The following is a 19,847-nucleotide window of genomic DNA, read 5'->3' as shown; positions in this document are numbered from 1 at the left end:
ATCTTCTTAGCTTTTGAAATTTTGCACTTTGCTTTTCTTTTGGATTATACTCTTTGGTTTTTTTTTGTCTTTTGTTTTGCCCTGTATATAGTGTATATAGTTTAAATAAACCTTTTGATTCTTTTTCTACTTCCGCCTCACGCCTCTGCATTTGAGTCATCCCCCTGGTGGCCTAGTGGGGGTTTGCTGGATTATCACACCAACGAACCAGGTTCGAATCCCAGCAAAACCCTAACAGAAAGACTCCGTCATGACCGACTCAGCAGAGGCTGCTTCAACTGTCTACCCGGCCAACCTTCAGGGAATTATGGCAGCTTTGACACGCTTCGGAGCGACCATGGACGCTCATGGACGTACGCTCACCAGCCAACGTGAGGCCCTCGCTCGCCACGAGGAACTGCTTCAGCAAATTGGGAAAACCCTGGCACAGCTGACATCTCTGCCTGCATCTCCTGCTCCTGATCCAGTTCCTGCTCCTGATCCAGCTCCCACTCCTGCTCCAGTGCCTCCTGCAATGCTGCCTTCTTCACCTCGCGAACCCAGCCTTCCTGCACCACAGAGGTATGACGGCAAGCACAGTGAGTGCCGAGAGTTCCTTACCCAGTGTCAACTCACCTTTGAGCTTCAGCCTACCACCTACACTACGGATCGCCGCAAGATTGCCTTTGTGATCACCTTATTAGCTGGTAAGGCGCGAGCCTGGGCTACTGCTATCTGGCAAAGACAGGGACCTGAGTGCTTTGATTTCCAGCTGTTTTCTGAAGAGATGCTTCGGGTCTTCGATCAGGCAGACATCAGTACCGACGCAGCCCGAAAGCTCATGTCCATCCGGCAAGGAGGAAGCGTCGCAGATTACGCCATCTCGTTCCGAACACTCGCAGCAGTAAGTGGATGGAACGAGACTGCCCTGGTGTCAGCCTTCCACCATGGTCTGTCTGACCCCATCAAGGACGGTCTGGCCTCTATTGGATGCCCAAGTGACCTCGAAACCCTCATCTCACATGCTATTCGTCTGGACAACAGGATGAGAGAACGCCACCAAGCCTTGAGCCCCCCCAGCCTCCCTACCTCTACCTGGAGACCGTCTACCTCCTTCAGTGACTGTCCAGAACCCATGCAAGTGGGTCGTACTCGCCTCTCCGCATCTGAGAGGGAGCGCAGAAGGAGGGACAAGTGCTGCATCTACTGTGGCAAGCCTGGTCACTTCCGAGCATCATGTCCCGAACTCTTGGGAAAAGGACCGCCCCGTCCAACCGAGGGAGGGTTGTGACGGGGCCTACCCTCTCTCCCGGACTCCCTGGCCAAGGAATCTACATCCCGGTCTCCATCTCCTGGGGTGAGTCTGTCCACTCTTGTCAAGCTTTGATAGACTCAGGGGCGGCTGGGAACTTTATGGATATTCACTTCTCCCAAAGCATCAATATACCTACTGCACCTCTTGAAGTCCCTCTGTCTGTGTCTGCCCTCGATGGCCAAGCGTTAGGTGATGGTAGAGTCACTCAAGTTACTTCTCCAGTTTTCCTCCAGTCTCAAGGTCACAAGGAAGAAATATCCCTGCACCTGATTCCTTCACCTGAGTTCCCAGTTATTCTAGGCCTTCCTTGGCTTACTCGCCACAACCCTCGCATAGACTGGGTAACAAGCCAGGTTGTGGAATGGGGCCCTGCATGCCATGCCTCTTGTCTGCTCTCTAGCTCTCCTGTGTCTCCTGCCGAGCCCCCTGATCTCACCGAGTTATCTCAAGTTCCCACAGAGTACTGGGATCTCAAGGAGGTATTCAGCAAGAGCAGGGCCGCCGTTCTTCCTCCGCACCGGGCCTACGACTGTGCCATCGACTTGCTCCCTGGGACTACCCCTCCTCGTGGCAGACTGTTTTCACTCTCTCAGCCAGAACGCAAGGCCATGGAGGAATACCTCAAAGATGCCCTGGTCTCTGGGTTTATTCGACCCTCCACTTCACCTGCTGGAGCCGGCTTCTTCTTTGTCGGCAAGAAGGATGGGGGGCTCCGACCATGTATTGATTACAGGGGCCTGAATAAGATCACTGTGCGCAACCGATATCCCCTTCCGCTGATGTCCACAGCTTTCGACCTGCTCCAAGGCGCCACCGTCTTCACCAAGTTGGACCTACGGAACGCATACCACCTCATCCGTATCCGACAGGGAGACGAGTGGAAGACTGCCTTTAACACCCCGTCTGGGCACTACGAATACCAGGTGATGCCCTTCGGACTCACCAACGCACCAGCTGTTTTTCAGGCCCTAATCAACGACGTCTTAAGGGACATGATTAACCTATACGTTTTTGTCTACCTCGACGACATCCTTATCTTTTCCAAGACCGTGCAGGAGCACCGCCACCATGTCCGCCAGGTTCTCCAGAGGCTGCTACAGAACAATCTGTTCGCCAAGGCCCAGAAATGCGAATTTCATGTTCCCGAGGTCTCCTTTCTGGGATTTATTGTACGGACAGGCCAACTCCAAATGGACCCTGCCAAGACCCTGGCCGTCCGGGATTGGCCTACTCCCAAGTCCGTTAAGGAGGTTCAGCGGTTCTTAGGATTCGCTAACTTCTACCGCAAGTTCATCAGGAACTTCAGTTCTGTGGCAGCACCCATGTCAGACCTCACCAAAGGGACAGGTGGATCTTATGGCTGGTCTCCTCAGGCAGAAAAGGCGTTCAAAGACCTCAAGGACCGCTTCTGCACGGCACCCATTCTGGTTCTCCCGGACACCTCCCAACCATTCATCGTGGAGGTGGACGCCTCGGACAGTGGTGTCGGCGCGGTGCTCTCTCAACGTTCGGAAGGAAAGCTGCACCCCTGCGCTTACTTCTCCCACCGCCTGAGTCCTGCTGAGTCCCGGTACGATGTGGGGGATCGAGAACTGCTAGCGGTCAAACTGGCCCTTGAGGAGTGGAGGCACTGGCTGGAGGGAGCACAACATCCATTCCTGGTTTGGACTGACCACAAGAACCTGGAGTACCTCCAGCAAGCCAAGAGACTGAACCCTCGACAGGCTAGGTGGGCCCTGTTTTTCAGTCGGTTTGACTTCACCCTCTCATACCGCCCCGGCTCCAAGAACACCAAACCTGACGCACTGTCCAGACTGTTCTCTGCCACTAACAGGGAGAATGAAGTCGGGCCTATTATCCCTGTGTCCCGGATTGTGGCCCCTGTCCGCTGGGGTATTGAGGAGGCTGTCCGACGAGCCCAACGCCAGGACCCCGGTCCTGGGACGGGGCCACCAGGCCTCTTGTACGTCCCACATCAAGCCCGGGCCAAGGTTCTCCAGTGGGGTCACTCTTCCCCTCTCACCGCCCACCCGGGAGCTCGGAGGACCCTGGACTTCCTGAAAAGACGCTTCTGGTGGCCTAACATGGAGAAGGAAGTAAGGTCATTTGTCCTGTCCTGTGAGGTTTGCACCAGAACCAAGAACCCACGACAGCGTCCCCAGGGTCTCCTGCATCCTCTGACCATTCCCCGGCGTCCCTGGTCCCACGTGGCAGTCGACTTTATCACGGGTCTCCCTGAGTCACAAGGTAACACGGTCATTTTGGTCTTAGTTGACAGATTCTCCAAGGCCTGCTGCTTCATACCACTGTGCAAACTCCCCTCTGCTCTTGAAACTGCGAAACTTTTGTTTAATCATGTCTTCCGAGTCTTTGGTCTTCCACAGGACATCGTCTCAGACCGAGGGCCCCAGTTCTCCTCCCGAGTGTGGCACGGGTTCTGCAAGGTCATCGGAGCCACTGCCAGCCTCTCCTCTGGGTTTCACCCACAGTCCAATGGTCAGACGGAGAGGCTCAACCAGGACCTGGAAACCACCCTGCGAGGCCTGGCTATGGATAACCCGACATCGTGGAGCACCTGGCTGCCATGGGCGGAGTACGCCCACAACACCCTGCAGTCATCGGCCACCAAGCTGTCGCCATTCCAGTGCCAATTCGGGTTCCAGCCACCTCTGTTCCCGGACCAGGAGGAGGACGCGGGGGTGCCCTCGGTCAACCAATATGTGAGACGGTGTCGCAAGACCTGGAGCAAGGTCAGGAAGACCCTCATACAGACCTCCAGAACCAACCAGACTCAGGCCAACCGCCATAGAAGACCTGCACACGCTTTCCGCCCTGGGCAGCGTGTTTGGCTGTCCACTAAGGACCTTCCACTGCGGGTGGAGAACCGCAAGCTTGCTCCTCGCTACATTGGCCCCTTCAAGGTGGTGCGCAGGGTGAACCCTGTCTCCTACCGGCTCCAGTTGCCCCGGACTCTGAGGATCAACCCCACTTTCCATGTTTCCCTGTTACGGCCCGTACTGACGTCTACGTATGCCCCTGCCCCTAGGAACCCCCCACCCCCCCGCATCTTCCAGGGGCAGACTGTGTTCACTGTGAATCGCCTGCTTGACTCCCGCCGGGTCCGCGGCGGGTTGCAATATCTGGTGGACTGGGAGGGCTATGGTCCTGAGGAGCGCTGCTGGGTTCCTGCTCGGGATGTCCTTGATAAAGAACTATGTCGGGACTTCCATTCGGCCCATCCGGATCGCCCTGGGAACGTCAGGAGACGCTCCTAGAGGGGGGGGGTCCTGTTAGGACTAGGACTGTTTTGGCCTCTAGAGGCCGCTGTTATTTCCTTTTCATGTCGTGTTTATTTTGGCCTCTAGAGGCCGCCACTGTTCCTGTGTTTTGTGTTTGTGTTAATTGCCTAATTATCTTCACCTGTGTCCTTAATTAGTTTGTCTATTTATACCCCTGAGTTCAGTCCTCTTGTCACGGAGTCTTTGTGCTGTTATGTTTATCTCCAGTTTCCTTTGTACTGTGTTTTTTGATCTTCTTAGCTTTTGAAATTTTGCACTTTGCTTTTCTTTTGGATTATACTCTTTGGTTTTTTTTTGTCTTTTGTTTTGCCCTGTATATAGTGTATATAGTTTAAATAAACCTTTTGATTCTTTTTCTACTTCCGCCTCACGCCTCTGCATTTGAGTCATCCCCCTGGTGGCCTAGTGGGGGTTTGCTGGATTATCACACCAACGAACCAGGTTCGAATCCCAGCAAAACCCTAACAATCTCATTATCTCTAGCCGCTTTATCCTGTTCTACAGGGTCGCAGGCAAGCTGAAGCCTATCCCAGCTGACTACAGGCGAAAGGCGGGGTACACCCTGGACAAGTCGCCAGGTCATCACAAGGCTGACACATAGACACAGACAACCATTCACACTCACATTCACACCTACGGTCAATTTAGAGTCACCAGTTAACCTAACCTGCATGTCTTTGGACTGTGGGGGAAACCAGAGCACCCGGAGGAAATCCACGCAGACACGGGGAGAACATGCAAACTCCACACAGAAAGGCCCTCGCCAGCCACGGGGCTCAAACCCGGACCTTCTTGCTGTGAGGCGACAGCGCTAACCACTACACCACCGTGCCGCCCACTGTGTTCCTTAAGAAGCTAAATACATCGTTGAAGCAGATCTCACCTGAACTTCTTTGCAGAATGTCCTCCAAGTTTAACATTAATTGTTTCCCTTGCAACTGTAAAATTAGTCTTTGTCTTTCTTCCTGATATTTAGGACATTGCAAAATAACATGCTCTATAGACTCTGGGCTGCCACAGAATTCACAGTTTCCATCTGCATGCTTCTTTATTATCAACAAAGAACTATTTAGTCTTGTGTGTCTAAACCTCATTCTTGAAAAAGCATCCTCCTCTTCCTTGCTTCTATTAGTATTTCTGCTCTTTCCCACTTTGTTCTGGATATTATAGAACTGTCTCCCAGTCTGGCCATTGTCCCATAATGTTTGCCATTTTCCCTTAACTATGTTTTTAACCGGGTGGCACGGTGGTGTAGTGGTTAGCGCTGTCACCTCACAGCAAGAAGGTCCGGGTTCGAGCTCCGTGGCCGGCGAGGGCCTTTCTGTGTGGAGTTTGCATGTTCTGCCCGTGTCCACGTGGGTTTCCTCCGGGTGCTCCGGTTTCCCCCACAGTCCAAAGACATGCAGGTTAGGTTAACTGGTGACTCTAAATTGACCGTAGGTGTGAATGTGAGTGTGAATGGTTGTCTGTGTCTATGTGTCAGCCCTGTGATGACCTGGCGACTTGTCCAGGGTGTACCCCGCCTTTCGCCCGTAGTCAGCTGGGATAGGCTCCAGCTTGCCTGCGACCCTGTAGAACAGGATAAAGTGTCTAGAGGTAATGAGATGAGATTATAGAACTGTCTCCCAGTCTGGCCATTGTCCCATAATGTTTGCCATTTTCCCTTAACTATGTTTTAACCGGGCGGCACGGTGGTGTAGTGGTTAGCGCTGTCGCCTCACAGCAAGAAGGTCCGGGTTCGAGCCCCGTTCTGGAACGTTCTGATGCTGATCAAAGCTGAGCTGGAGTCTGAAGCAATTACTGCCTTCCTTGGCCTATCAACTTCCACCCATAGCAGAGCTAACCACACAGCAACCAACTCCTCTGTATAAACAGCTAGATCATCATTGATTCTTTTTCCGACTTTAACTTTTAACTTTGGGATAACAAAAGCAACCCCAACTCTTTTACCAGCCATTTTAGAGGCATCTGTATATCGAGTTATATCCTCTCTATACGTCTCCATTAGATAGCTCTGAACCCTAAATTTGTCCATGTTACTCTCTTGCATCTCCTCTAATAACCCCAAGTCAATGGACACCTCTTTAAAAACCCATGGTGGAACAGCTGGGATAGGCACAGTAGGACTTATTTTTAATTCACGAAAGCCCATCTCATTAACTTTATCATTAATCGCCCAACCAAAACTTCTGACTTGGGCATTTCCACGCTCTTGACATTGCCTCAGGACTGGTTGACTCATATGGTTTTCATTATGACCCTTCAAATTTGCCCAATACACAATGGCTAACTGTTATCTTCTAAGACGAAGAGGCATTTCTCCCATCTCCACCTGGATAGCTGTCACTGGAGTAGTTTTAACAGCACCACAGCATAACCTTAATACTTGATTTTGGATCACATCCAACTTATTCCGCAATGTTTTGGCTGCAGACCCATATATTATGCTTCCATAGTCAAGCACAGACCGAATCAAATCTGTATAAATTGTTCTTAGAGCATGTCTGCTTGCTCCCCACTCCACTCCGCATAGACATCTCATTACATTTATTACTTTCGTGCATTTATCAATCATTTTTTGTATATGCACTGCCCACGTTAATCTTTGGTCAAACCATATGCCCAGATATCTAAAGGAGTCAACCCTTTCCAATTCATTAGCAGAGAGATTCGCTTTTATATCCTTAGCCATTTTCTTTCTTGAGAAAAACATTATTTTGGTTTTGTCAATAGAGATCCTAAAACCCCATCTAACCCTCTAGTGGTCGGAAGTGAATTCTTCAAGTCATCACTCCTTCTTCTTCTTCTTCTTCTATGGCATTTTACGGCAGCTGGCATCCAATTTGTTGCATTGCTGCCTCCTTCAGTGTCATTCCATTACTGCATTAGATTCTCTTCATGAGTCTGTCCTTCAGATATTTAAAAAGCCAACACTTTCCCTTCCCACTTGACCCCATTTCCAAAATTGATCCCACTGACACTTCTTTCATGCCCACTTTCATGAGTTCTGTAAGAAGTTCTTATCTTTCTCTACTGTATTTATTACAGGCAATAAGAACATGTTGTGGCGGCACGGTGGTGTAGTGGTTAGTGCTGTCGCCTCACAGCAAGAAGGTCCGGGTTCGAGCTCCGTGGCCGGCGAGGGCCTTTCTGTGTGGAGTTTGCATGTTCTCCCCGTGTCCGCGTGGGTTTCCTCCGGGTGCTCCGGTTTCCCCCACAGTCCAAAGACATGCAGGTTAGGTTAACTGGTGACTCTAAATTGACCGTAGGTGTGAATGTGAGTGTGAATGGTTGTCTGTGTCTATGTGTCAGCCCTGTGATGACCTGGCGACTTGTCCAGGGTGTACCCCGCCTTTCGCCCGTAGTCAGCTGGGGTAGGTTCCAGCTTGCCTGCGACCCTGTAGAACAGGATAAAGCTGCTAGAGATAATGAGATGAGATGAGTACTTACTGTACACAACGTCCATCAAACCACTCTATCAACTACAAAAGCGCTTTGTTAGAATCATAGCCAATGCCTCTTTTACAGCACACTCAGCGGCTCTGTTTCATGATTTAAAAGTTATGACTGTGTAAGACATCAACAAACTACAAATTGCTTTATTTGTTCATAAAATTATCCATAATAGCTCTTGTTTACCTGATCAATACAAAGTTTTTTTCAATTTCAACTCAGATATCCACCACCACAGTACAAGACAGCAGAATCTTTTAAGACCAGTTATGACAAAATCTAGTCAAAAACAATTTACAATAATGTTTAGAGGCCCCACCATATGGAACAACTTAAGCCAACTACAGCAAACTTGTCTGTCGTTACCCAGTTTCAAAAAAGTTCAAAACATAGATTTCATGGAACACCCAAGCACTACTTCCACCTGATTTGTTTGTTTTCCTTGTTTTTCAGTTATCCGCTTTTCCTTTCGTGCGGCATGGTGGTGTAGTGGTTAGCACAGTCGCCTCACAGCAAGAAGGTTCCAGGTTCGAACCCAGCAGCCAGTGAGGGCCTTTCTGTGCGGAGTTTGCATGTTCTCCCTGTGTCTGCATGGGTTTCCTCAGGGTGCTCCAGTTTCCCCCACAGTCCAAAGACATGCAGTTAGGTTGACGTGGGGCGGCCTTGGGCTGAGGTGCCCTTGAGCAAGGTACCCGACCCCTGACTGCTCCCCGGGCGCTCTGGTGTGGCTGCTCACTGGGTTAAATGCAGAGGATGAATTTCATTGTGCTTGAAGTGTGCATGTGACAAATAAAGGTTTCTTCTTTATGTTTAATAACTTTTTAGTTTCATTTTGAATTTCATTTCATAGATTTCAAGACTCTTATTTGTTTTTCATATGTGTAAGCTTCCGATGTATATATATTTTATTATATAATTTTGATTTGTTTCTCTCATGAGTTAATTTTGTTTGCTTATGTATGTATACCTTAATTACAACGCTATGCATTCTCATATTTCATTTCATATGTTTCAAGACTTTTAATTGTCTTCATATGTGTAAGCTTCCGATGTATATAGATACTTTATTATATCATTTTGATTTGTTTCTTTCATTAGTTAATTTTGTTTGCTTATGTACAGTGGGGCAAAAAAGTATTTAGTCGGCCACCAATTGTGCAAGTTCTCCCACTTAAAAAGATGAGAGAGGCCTGTAATTTTCATCATAGATACACTTCAACTATGAGAGACAGAAAGGGGGGAAAGAATCCAGGAAATCACATTGTAGGATTTTTAATGAATTAATTGGTAAATTCCTCAGTAAAATAAGTATTTGGTCACCTACAAACAAGCAAGATTTCTGGCTCTCACAGACCTGTAACTTCTTCTTTAAGAGGCTCCTCTGTCCTCCACTCGTTACCTGTATTAATGGCACCTGTTTGAACTCGTTATCAATATAAAAGACACCTGTCCACAACCTCAAACAGTCACACTCCAAACTCCACTATGGCCAAGACCAAAGAGCTGTCAAAGGACACCAGAAACAAAATTGTAGCCCTGCACCAGGCTGGGAAGACTGAATCTGCAATAGGTAAGCAGCTTGGTGTGAAGAAATCAACTGTGGGAGCAATTATTAGAAAATGGAAGACATACAAGACCACTGATAATCTCCATCGATCTGGGGCTCCACGCAAGATCTCACCCTGTGGGGTCAAAATGATCACAAGAACAGTGAGCAAAAATCCCAGAACCACACGGGGGGACCTAGTGAATGACCTGCAGAGAGCTGGGACCAAAGTAACAAAGGCTACCATCAGTAACACACTACGCCGCCAGGGACTCAAATCCTGCAGTGCCAGACGTGTCCCCCTGCTTAAGCCAGTACATGGCCAGCCCCATCTAAAGTTTGCTAGAGAGCATTTGGATGATCCAGAAGAGGATTGGGAGAATGTCATATGGTCAGATGAAACCAAAATAGAACTTTTTGGTAAAAACTCAACTTGTCGTGTTTGGAGGAGAAAGAATGCTGAGTTGCATCCAAAGAACACCATACCTACTGTGAAGCATGGGGGTGGAAACATCATGCTTTGGGGCTGTTTTTCTGCAAAGGGACCAGGACGACTGATCCGTGTAAAGGAAAGAATGAATGGGGCCATGTATCGTGAGATTTTGAGTGAAAACCTCCTTCTATCAGCAAGGGCATTGAAGATGAAACGTGGCTGGGTCTTTCAGCATGACAATGATCCCAAACACACCGCCCGGGCAACGAAGGAGTGGCTTCGTAAGAAGCATTTCAAGGTCCTGGAGTGGCCTAGCCAGTCTCCAGATCTCAACCCCATAGAAAATCTTTGGAGGGAGTTGAAAGTCCGTGTTGCCCAGCGACAGCCCCAAAACATCACTGCTCTAGAAGAGATCTGCATGGAGGAATGGGCCAAAATACCAGCAACAGTGTGTGAAAACCTTGTGAAGACTTACAGAAAACGTTTGACCTCTGTCATTGCCAACAAAGGGTATATAACAAAGTATTGAGATGAACTTTTGTTATTGACCAAATACTTATTTTCCACCATAATTTGCAAATAAATTCTTTAAAAATCAGACAATGTGATTTTTCTGGATTTTTTTTCTCATTTTGTCTCTCATAGTTGAGGTATACCTATGATGAAAATTACAGGCCTCTCTCATCTTTTTAAGTGGGAGAACTTGCACAATTGGTGACTGACTAAATACTTTTTTGCCCCACTGTATGTATACTTTATAACGCCAGCATTCTTATATTTTTAAGTTTTGGGGGGAGGCCCACGAAAAACCATATCGGTTTCTGGCCTCCCCTGCATGTTTTTTTTTTTTAAATTGCTATTATTATACGATTTAATGTCCTTATACATGCGAATAAACAATAACTTTAGGACTGCAGTTGTCATGAACAGTTTTGCACTCAAGTTTCCATCAGTGAAGAGTTATAACATCAATGAAACTGACTTTATAGATACAGTGAAAGAAACCATATCGAGACTCGTCTAACCACTGCTGCACACGTGAACAAAAATGATACCTGGATTGTTACACGTGTGATGTCACGCATCACTTCGGGATCTTCTGGATGAGTCTCGGCAGATTCCGTGAAAATCAGCTGATCTTATTGATTTTCCATCAATTTTTGGTCTTTTGGATCAGCTACGGTTTGAAAACACACGGTCAGTCAACATAACGATTGCTGCTTTGTACAAGGAAAAAAGTGTGGTTTAGAGGCGTTACATTCACTTTAATTGTTCTACCTGTTCTACTTATTAATTGATCTAGTTGTTATTAATGATATGCTCCTTATTTAATGTCCATATATCCTGTGCTAATTTACACTAAGATGTGTTGTATGTTTACACCTGAGGCTTGTTAAATTACATTTTGTTAGACTGTACAGCCCTGTGGGGTGGCACGGTGGTGTAGTGGTTAGCGCTGTCGCCTCACAGCAAGAAGGTCCGGGTTCGAGCCCCGTGGCCGGCGAGGGCCTTTCTGTGTGGAGTTTGCATGTTCTCCCCGTGTCCGCGTGGGTTTCCTCCGGGTGCTCCGGTTTCCCCCACAGTCCAAAGACATGCAGGTTAGGTTAACTGGTGACTCTAAATTGACCGTAGGTGTGAATGTGAGTGTGAATGGTTGTCTGTGTCTATGTGTCAGCCCTGTGATGACCTGGCGACTTGTCCAGGGTGTACCCCGCCTTTCGCCCGTAGTCAGCTGGGATAGGCTCCAGCTTGGCTGCGACCCTGTAGAACAGGATAAAGCGGCTAGAGATAATGAGATGAGATGAGAATGTACAGCCCTGTCAGTGTAACATGATGATCAAGTTAAATTGAATTGAATGTACTGATTATTATTATTATTATTATTATTATTATTATTATTATTATTATTATCTCATCTCATTATCTCTAGCCACTTTATCCTTCTATTATTATTATTATTATTATTATTATTATTATTAATGGCTTTTTATAAGGATTATTTCTCTTTTTCTCCAATAATAATAATAATAATAGTGCGGCAGCTACAATTATCGACAGTCCATAATTATCGACACCTTTTCAGATTTACCAATAAAAACAATTTTACAAAGATGTGTTTCAGTTACAACAGTTATTATTGGTTAATTAATCAACTGAAAGACCCGCCTCGCCCTTTGATCTTGTCGTCTGATGACACAGCTCGTTATCAGAGATGGAATTTTTTTAGCATGATCAGCAATTTTTCAGAAAACCTGGACGTTCTCATCATAGGTAAACATGGTGGAAAGATCATGGACATGTTTCTACTGATCAAATTCACCGATATTTCATGATCTTGTCGAAACCTACTTTGTTTCTTACTCTTTCATTTCACAGTCGCCGTTTTGTATCTAAATGTGCGTTTGAGAAGTCACGTGTGTGAGGTGTCGATAATAGCGATCACTTTCACCAGTGTCCGCCATTATCGACACCCTGTGGAATTAAGTGACATTTACAACCGTTACGGATCGATCTTTGTGTAACATTGTTGAAGTAGATGAAGTACTTTATTAAAAATAAATAAAAGTGCTGTGATTTATAATAATTATTTTTCTGATTCACAACAGAATGGAACGTTTATAGAGTATTTGGTATCAATAAATAGAATTAGAGCAGAATTAAATTCCTAGCATATAAAAAATTACATGCTTGAAATATTCAGATTTTTCTATTCCATTTCGAATTTTTTTTTTTGCAGTTTGTTGTAAATATCTACCACATATTACAATATCAGTAGACATTTTATATTTTGGTTCAAGGAATGACATGCGACCTCTGACCTGGATTTTCACGTGGTTACAATATCAATTCCCTGTTTTACTCCCCTAAAAGAAACTGAATTACTTTCATTAATCTCGGCATCAAAAGCCTCAACTTGTGTACTAGATCCTCGACCTACACATCTATTCAAACAGATAATACCTGAAGTAATTGAACTGCTTCTAAAAATAATAAATTATTCTCTTACGATTGGCTATGTACCCAAATCCTTTAAACTAGCAGTTATCAAACCCCTGATTAAAAAACCTGACCTTGATCCCTGTCAGCTGTCCAATTATCGGCCAATATCAAACCTCCCCTTTATCTCCAAGATCCTTGAAAAAGCTGTAGCACAGCAGTTAGGCTCATATTTACATAGGAATAACATCCATGAAATGTATCAGTCAGGATTTAGACCTCATCATAGCACAGAGACAGCGTTGGTTAAAGTAGTAAATGACCTACTGTTGGCGTCTGATCAGGGCTGTGTCTCGCTGCTTGTGTTGCTTGACCTTAGTGCAGCATTTGATATCATTGATCATTCCATTCTTCTGGATAGACTGGAAAATGTTGTGGGAGTTAAGGGAACGGCCCTCTCCTGGCTCAGGTCTTATTTAACTGATCGCTATCAGTATGTTGATATAAATGGTGATATTTCTAGACGTACTGAGGTAAAGTTTGGTATTCCACAAGGTTCTATCTTGGGTCCACTGCTTTTTTCTTGATATATGTTACCTCTGGGTGATATTATTCATAAACATTGCATTAGTTTCCACTGTTATGCTGATGACACACAGTTGTATGTTTCTGCAAAATCTGATGAGAGACACCAGCTTCATAAAATTGAGGAATGTATAAAGGACATTAGACACTGGATGCTTATTAATTTCCTTCTGCTTAACTCTGACATGACTGAAGTACTTGTACTAGGACCACATGCAGCTAGAAGTAAGTTTTCTGATTACACAGTAACTCTGGATGGCCTTTCTGTTTCTTCACGTGCAGCAGTAAAAGACCTCGGAGTGATTATTGACCCCAGTCTTTCATTCGAAACTCACATTGATAACATCACCCGGATAGCTTTCTTTCATCTCAGAAATATTGCTAAGATAAGAAATTTAATGTCACTACATGACGCGGAAAAACTAGTCCATGCTTTCGTTCCCTCCAGGTTGGATTATTGTAATGCCTTACTGTCTGGATGTTCCAATAAGTCCATAAACAAGCTCCAGTTAGTTCAAAATGCAGCAGCAAGAGTCCTTACTAGAATTAGAAAATATGACCACATCACCCGTCTTATCCACACTGCATTGGCTCCCAATCAAATTTCGTATTGATTATAAAATACTACTATTGACCTTTAAAGCACTGACTGGTCTCGCACCACAGTATCTGAGTGAACTTCTGGTCCTCTATGACCCGCCACGCCTACTTAGATCAAAAGGTGCAGGCTATCTGCTGGTACCTCGTATAGTGAAGGCTACATCAAGGGGCGGAGCCTTTTCTTACAAAGCCCCACAGTTATGGAACAGCCTTCCAAGTAGTGTTCGGGAATCAGACACAGTCTCAGTGTTTAAGTCGAGGCTGAAAACACATCCGTTTAGTCAAGCCTTGTGTTAATGGTGTTTATGAGGTAAAGGAGTAGATCTGGAGGGTCCTCGGACATTGAGTGTTTTGGTAAACTGGGATGTATGGATGCTGTCAGTCCCCCACTCGCTTGCTCACTCGAGTTTGTTGACGGTGTAGTGGCTGCTGCTTTATGTCCCGGGGCTCCCTCATGCCTGTGTTATCTTCTGGCTCTCCCCTTTTAGTTATGCTGTCATAGTTAGTTGCCAGAGTTCCTGCTTGTACTCAGTGCAATATGTATACTGTTCCTACTTATTCAGGTGACATTGGGCATACCTAACAACCTGTGTTTTCTTTCTCTCTCTTTCTCTCTCCCCCTCCCCCGAATCTGTCCCTCTGAGTTACATGTTGGTCCTGGGATCGAGATGCTGACCTCTTCTGCTCCTCAGACCTGCCTGGTCCATCCTGGTGCCCTGTGTCTGGTTGGAGTCTCATCACATCGCTCCTGTGGAGGACGGCCCCATGAGGACAGTTGAAAGTCACACTTGGAGGACGCTCTGGACTCTTACAGTAATGCTTTTATGGCTGAGGACTACAGTTGGCTCGCTAACTTTAGGACTGCAGTTGTCATGAGCAGTTTTGCACTCAAGTTTCCATCAATGAAGAGTTATAACATCAATGAAACTGACTTCATGTTAAAACTGTTAATGTTATAGTCATGTTGTCTGTTGTTGCCCAAATGAGGATGGGTTCCCTTTTGGGTCTGGTTCCTCTCGAGGTTTCTTCCTCATGTCGTCTGAGGGAGTTTTTCCTTGCCACCGTCGCCACGGGCTTGCTCATTGGGGATAGATTAGGGACAAAATTAGCTCATGTTTTAAGTCGTTCAAATTCTGTAAAGCTGCTTTGCGACAATGTTTATTGTTAAAAGCGCTATACAAATAAACTTGACTTGGCTTGACTTGACATTTGTTGGTAAACTACAAAACTAGAAATTAATACAAACAACAATGAATGATTAACAAAATGTGATCTACAAAAATACTTAGAAACTGGAACAAAAAGATTTTCTGACGCAGGTTAAACATTATCAGTTCATTTGTTGACAAACATTAGAATTACTTCCTCATTTACATAAACACCGACATCCATATATTTCTCTTATCTTATCTCATTATCTCTAGCCGCTTTATCCTTCTACAGGGTCGCAGGCAAGCTGGAGCCTATCCCAGCTGACTATGGGCGAAAGGCGGGGTACACCCTGGACAAGTCGCCAGGTCATCACAGGGCTGACACATAGACACAGACATCCATATATTTATATAAAAGATATTTTATGTCTATATAAAACAAATTTTAAATAAAAGCTATGTTTTGTTAACTTCATACCACATACCGATTATTATTATTATTTATTTATTTTTGTAAAAAAATTTTTTAATAAATAATCATCTGGATGTCGATAATTGTGGAATGGTGTCGATAACTGTAGACAAAGGTGTCGAACGGTGTCACGTGATCTGATACGCTAAGTAATCGCGAATCAACTCTCTTTTTTCCAGTGGAAGTTTGAGTAACTATTCATGCACAATTTATGTGTTGAAAGTCTTTTCTACTTTTGTAATGTTGAAATAATAATAATGGTTGTTTTTTTCTTCTTCTAAATAATAATTAATAATAATAATAATAATAATAATTATTATTATTATTATTATTATTATTATTATAATAGTTGTTGTTGTTCTTCTTCTTAATAATAATAATAATAATAATAATAATAGTTGTTGTTGTTCTTCATAATAATAATAATAATAATAATAATAATAATAATAATAATAGTAGTAGTTCTGTTCTTCTTCTTAATAATAATAATAATAATAATAATAATAATGATTGTTCTTGTTCTCTTCTTCTTCTTCTTAATAATAATAATAATAATAATAATAATAAAAATAGTAGTAGTAGTAATTAATAAATGGATTGATGTATTAATTTTTTATTTATCGTTTTTTTCTGAGATAGTTTATAATTTCTGCATATTTAAAGACAATAATAATAATAATAATAATAATAGTTGTTGTTATTATTATTATTAAGAAGAAGAACAGAACTTCTTCTTAATAATAATAATAATAATAACAACAACAACTATTATTATTATTATTATTATTATTATTATTGTCTTTAAATATGCAGAAATTATAAACTATCTCAGAAAAAAAACGATAAATAAAAAAATAATACATCAATCCATTTATTCCTACCTCCACATCAGCATGAAGCAAAAACAAAAATATGCATATTTCAAGACAAATATTAAATATTTTATCACATTTATTATATTTATTAAAATAAAAGTATTAATTCCGCTTTTGTTTTGGATACCGTGCAGTGTTGCACGCACTAGTGTTTCCGTAAACGTCACTTCCTTTCAGAGCACGAGTTGACGTCACCCTACCGACAGGTTAGTGAGTTGGAGCTTTTGGTATTTGCTTTAAAAATGGCTGGAAATTTAAAGAGTGAAGCCTGGAGGGATTCGGGTTTGTGTGAATGAAAGTGTGCGGTTTTATTCCGCCTCCTTGTCACGCTGCTGTTTGTTAGTGAAATGTTTCCTGGTGTCACTCAAACCTTTTGGCCTCTTCAGGACACTGAGCTGCTCTGAGACCTGCTGTTCCCCCTGCTCTGCTCTGCTCTGCTCTGCTCCGCTCCCTCTGCTCTGCTCTCTCCGCTGCTCCCTGTTCAGGAAACGCTTCCTGCTCAGAAACAGGCAACTCAACCCTGGCTTGTTGGGGTTTTACTGTATTATTGATGAGACTTGATCTCAGACGGAGCTGTGTGTGTGTGTGTGTGTGTGAGAGAGAGAGAGCAGGCATTCCAGTGCAGTGTGTATGAGTGAGAACTGTAGGATGTGATTGAGGAAGTAACTCAATCACATGTTGCCTGACCAACTGATCAGCTGTCTGAGACAACACTGACTGGTTATCAGAATGTTCTGGGAATGTTGGTTTTTGGTTCCTGAAATGTCTCATCTCATTATCTGTAGCAGCTTATCCTGTTCTTCAGGGTTGCAGGCAAGCTGGAGCCTATCCCAGCTGACTACGGGTGAAAGGCGGGGTACACCCTGGACAAGTCGCCAGGTCATCACAGGGCTGACACATAGACACAGACAACCATTCACACTCACATTCACACCTACGGTCAATTTCGAGTCACCAGTTAACCTAACCTGCATGTCTTTGGACTGTGGGGGAAACCGGAGCACCCGGAGGAAACCCACGCGGACACGGGAAGAACATGCAAACTCCACACAGAAAGGCCCTCGCCGGCCACGGAGCTCGAACCCGGACCTTCTTGCTGTGAGGCGATAGCGCTAACGACGACACCACCGTGCCGCTTCCTGAAATGTTCTGACAACAATTTGGTTTTCCAGGAAAGTTTTTTTTTTTTTCTTTAGGGAAATATAGTGTCTTCATCTTCTTCTTTTGGCTGCTCCCGATTAGGGGTCGCCATGGCGGATCTTTTGTCTCCATCGCTCCCTGTCTTCCGCATCCTTCTCTACCATACCTGCCACTTTCATGTCCTCTCTCACCACATCCATGTATCTCCTCTTTGGCCTTCCTCGTTTTCGTTTGCCTGGCAGCTCCATCCTCAACATTCTCCTTCCAACATGCTCTGCATCTCTTCTCAGGATGTGCCTGTACCATCTCAGTCTCGTCTCTCTTAGCTTCATTCCCAAGCTCTCCACATGTGCTGTCCCTCTGATGTGCTTGTTCCTTATCCTGTCCAACCTCCCATCGCAAACCTTAACATCCTCAACTCCGCCACCTCCAACTTTGCCTCCTGTCTCTTCATTAAGGGTACGGTCTCCAATCCATACATCACAGCTGGTCATCACTACTGTCTTATACATCTTACTTTTCGCTTTTGCTGGGACTTTCCTATCACAAATGACTCCCGAAACCCTTCTCCAACTGCTCCACCCTGCCTGCACGCTCTCTCTCTTTCTCACCTCACTATCGCAGCCCCTATTTTCCTGCACAGTTGACCCCAGGTACTTGAATTCACCAACTTTCTTTACGTCTACTCCTTGCATCTTCACTACACTCTCCTCCCCATTCTCACTGATGCACATGTATTCTGTTTTGCTCCTGCTCACCTTCATTCCTCTTCGTTCCAATGCATCCCTCCATCTCTCCAAACCCAACTCAACCTCCTTTCTACTTTTCACCACATACAGTATCACAATATCATCCGCAAACATCATGTTCCGTGGTGACTCTTGCCTCACTTCGTCCGTCAAGCTATCCATCACTATGGCAAACAAAAAAAGGACTCAAAGCAGATCCTTGATGGAGTCCCACCTTCACCTTGAACCATTCAGTCGTTCCAACTGCACACCTCACTGCTGTTTTACTGTTCTCATACACGTCTTGCACCACTCTAATATACTTCTCATTCACTCCACTCTTTCTCATACAATACCATAACTGTTATGGGAACATTAGGAGAGTGTTTTCTAACATATTTACACGATCGGGAAATATGTTATGTAAATGTTAGAGAACATTCTCCTAATGTTCCCATGACATTTACATAACTATAGGATGGTTCGGAGAATGTTCTCCAAATGTTTTCCGAATGTTCTGGTAAAATTATTTAACTATCTCACGGAAAATATTGAACTGACCAGGACTGGTTCTCGGAACATTCCAGTAACCTTTAACCAATTTTAACCTCTCAGGCACCTTGAAATTACCAGGGATGTTTCAGAAAACGTTCCTCTAACATTTTGGTAACCTTTTAAAGAAATCTGATCTCTCAGGAACCTTGAAGAACCTAGAGATGTTTCTGAGAACGTTCCCCTAACATTCTAGTAACATTTAAGTTATTTTAACTTCTCAGGAACATTTGAAATTACCAGAGAAGTTCCAGAAAATGTTCCTCTAACATTCTGGTAATCTTTAAAGAATTCTGATCTCTTCGGAACCTTGAACTAGCCAGAGGTGATTCAAAGAACGTTCCTGTAACATTCCGATAACCTTCAACTAATTCTACCCTCTCAGGAACCTTGAAATTACCAGGAATATTTCAGAAAACGTTTCTCTAACATTCTGGTAACCTTTTAAAGAATTCTGACCTCTAAGGAACCTTGAACAAGCTAGAGATGTTTCTGAGAATGTTCCCCTAACATTCTAGTAACATTTAAGTAATTTTAACTTCTCAGGAACGTTGAAGCTACCAAAGAAGTTCCAGAAAACATTCCTCTAACATTCTGGTAACCTTTTAAATAATTCTAATATCTCAGGAACCTTGAAATTATTAGAGATGATCCAGAGAATGTTCCTGTAACATTCTGGTAAAAAAGTCCTTCCCACGCCATGTGGCGCATAGGGCAGCTCCGATCTCCGTAGCCCTTGGCCTCTCGCCTGTTACATAGCTAGGGTTACAGTGGGGGACTAG

General features: G+C 44.5%; 2 protein-coding genes across 3 annotated transcripts in view; both read left to right on the top strand.

Annotated features, from left to right (window-relative positions):
* Positions 1-19,847, top strand: part of hmgn2 (high mobility group nucleosomal binding domain 2) — a 419,610-nt gene that overhangs the window by 339,293 nt on the left and 60,470 nt on the right. The gene's annotated exons all lie outside the window — the stretch shown is intronic.
* Positions 16,828-19,847, top strand: part of dhdds (dehydrodolichyl diphosphate synthase) — a 56,721-nt gene continuing 53,701 nt past the window's right edge. The window contains exon 1 of the mRNA XM_060900324.1: positions 16,828-16,851. The gene's annotated coding sequence lies outside the window, so the exon portion shown is untranslated. The remainder of the gene's footprint in view (positions 16,852-19,847) is intronic.

Source organism: Neoarius graeffei, chromosome 19 (genome assembly GCF_027579695.1).
Source record: "Neoarius graeffei isolate fNeoGra1 chromosome 19, fNeoGra1.pri, whole genome shotgun sequence".
Taxonomy (NCBI): Eukaryota; Metazoa; Chordata; class Actinopteri; order Siluriformes; family Ariidae; genus Neoarius; species Neoarius graeffei.
This window is presented reverse-complemented; position numbering and strand designations above follow the sequence as displayed.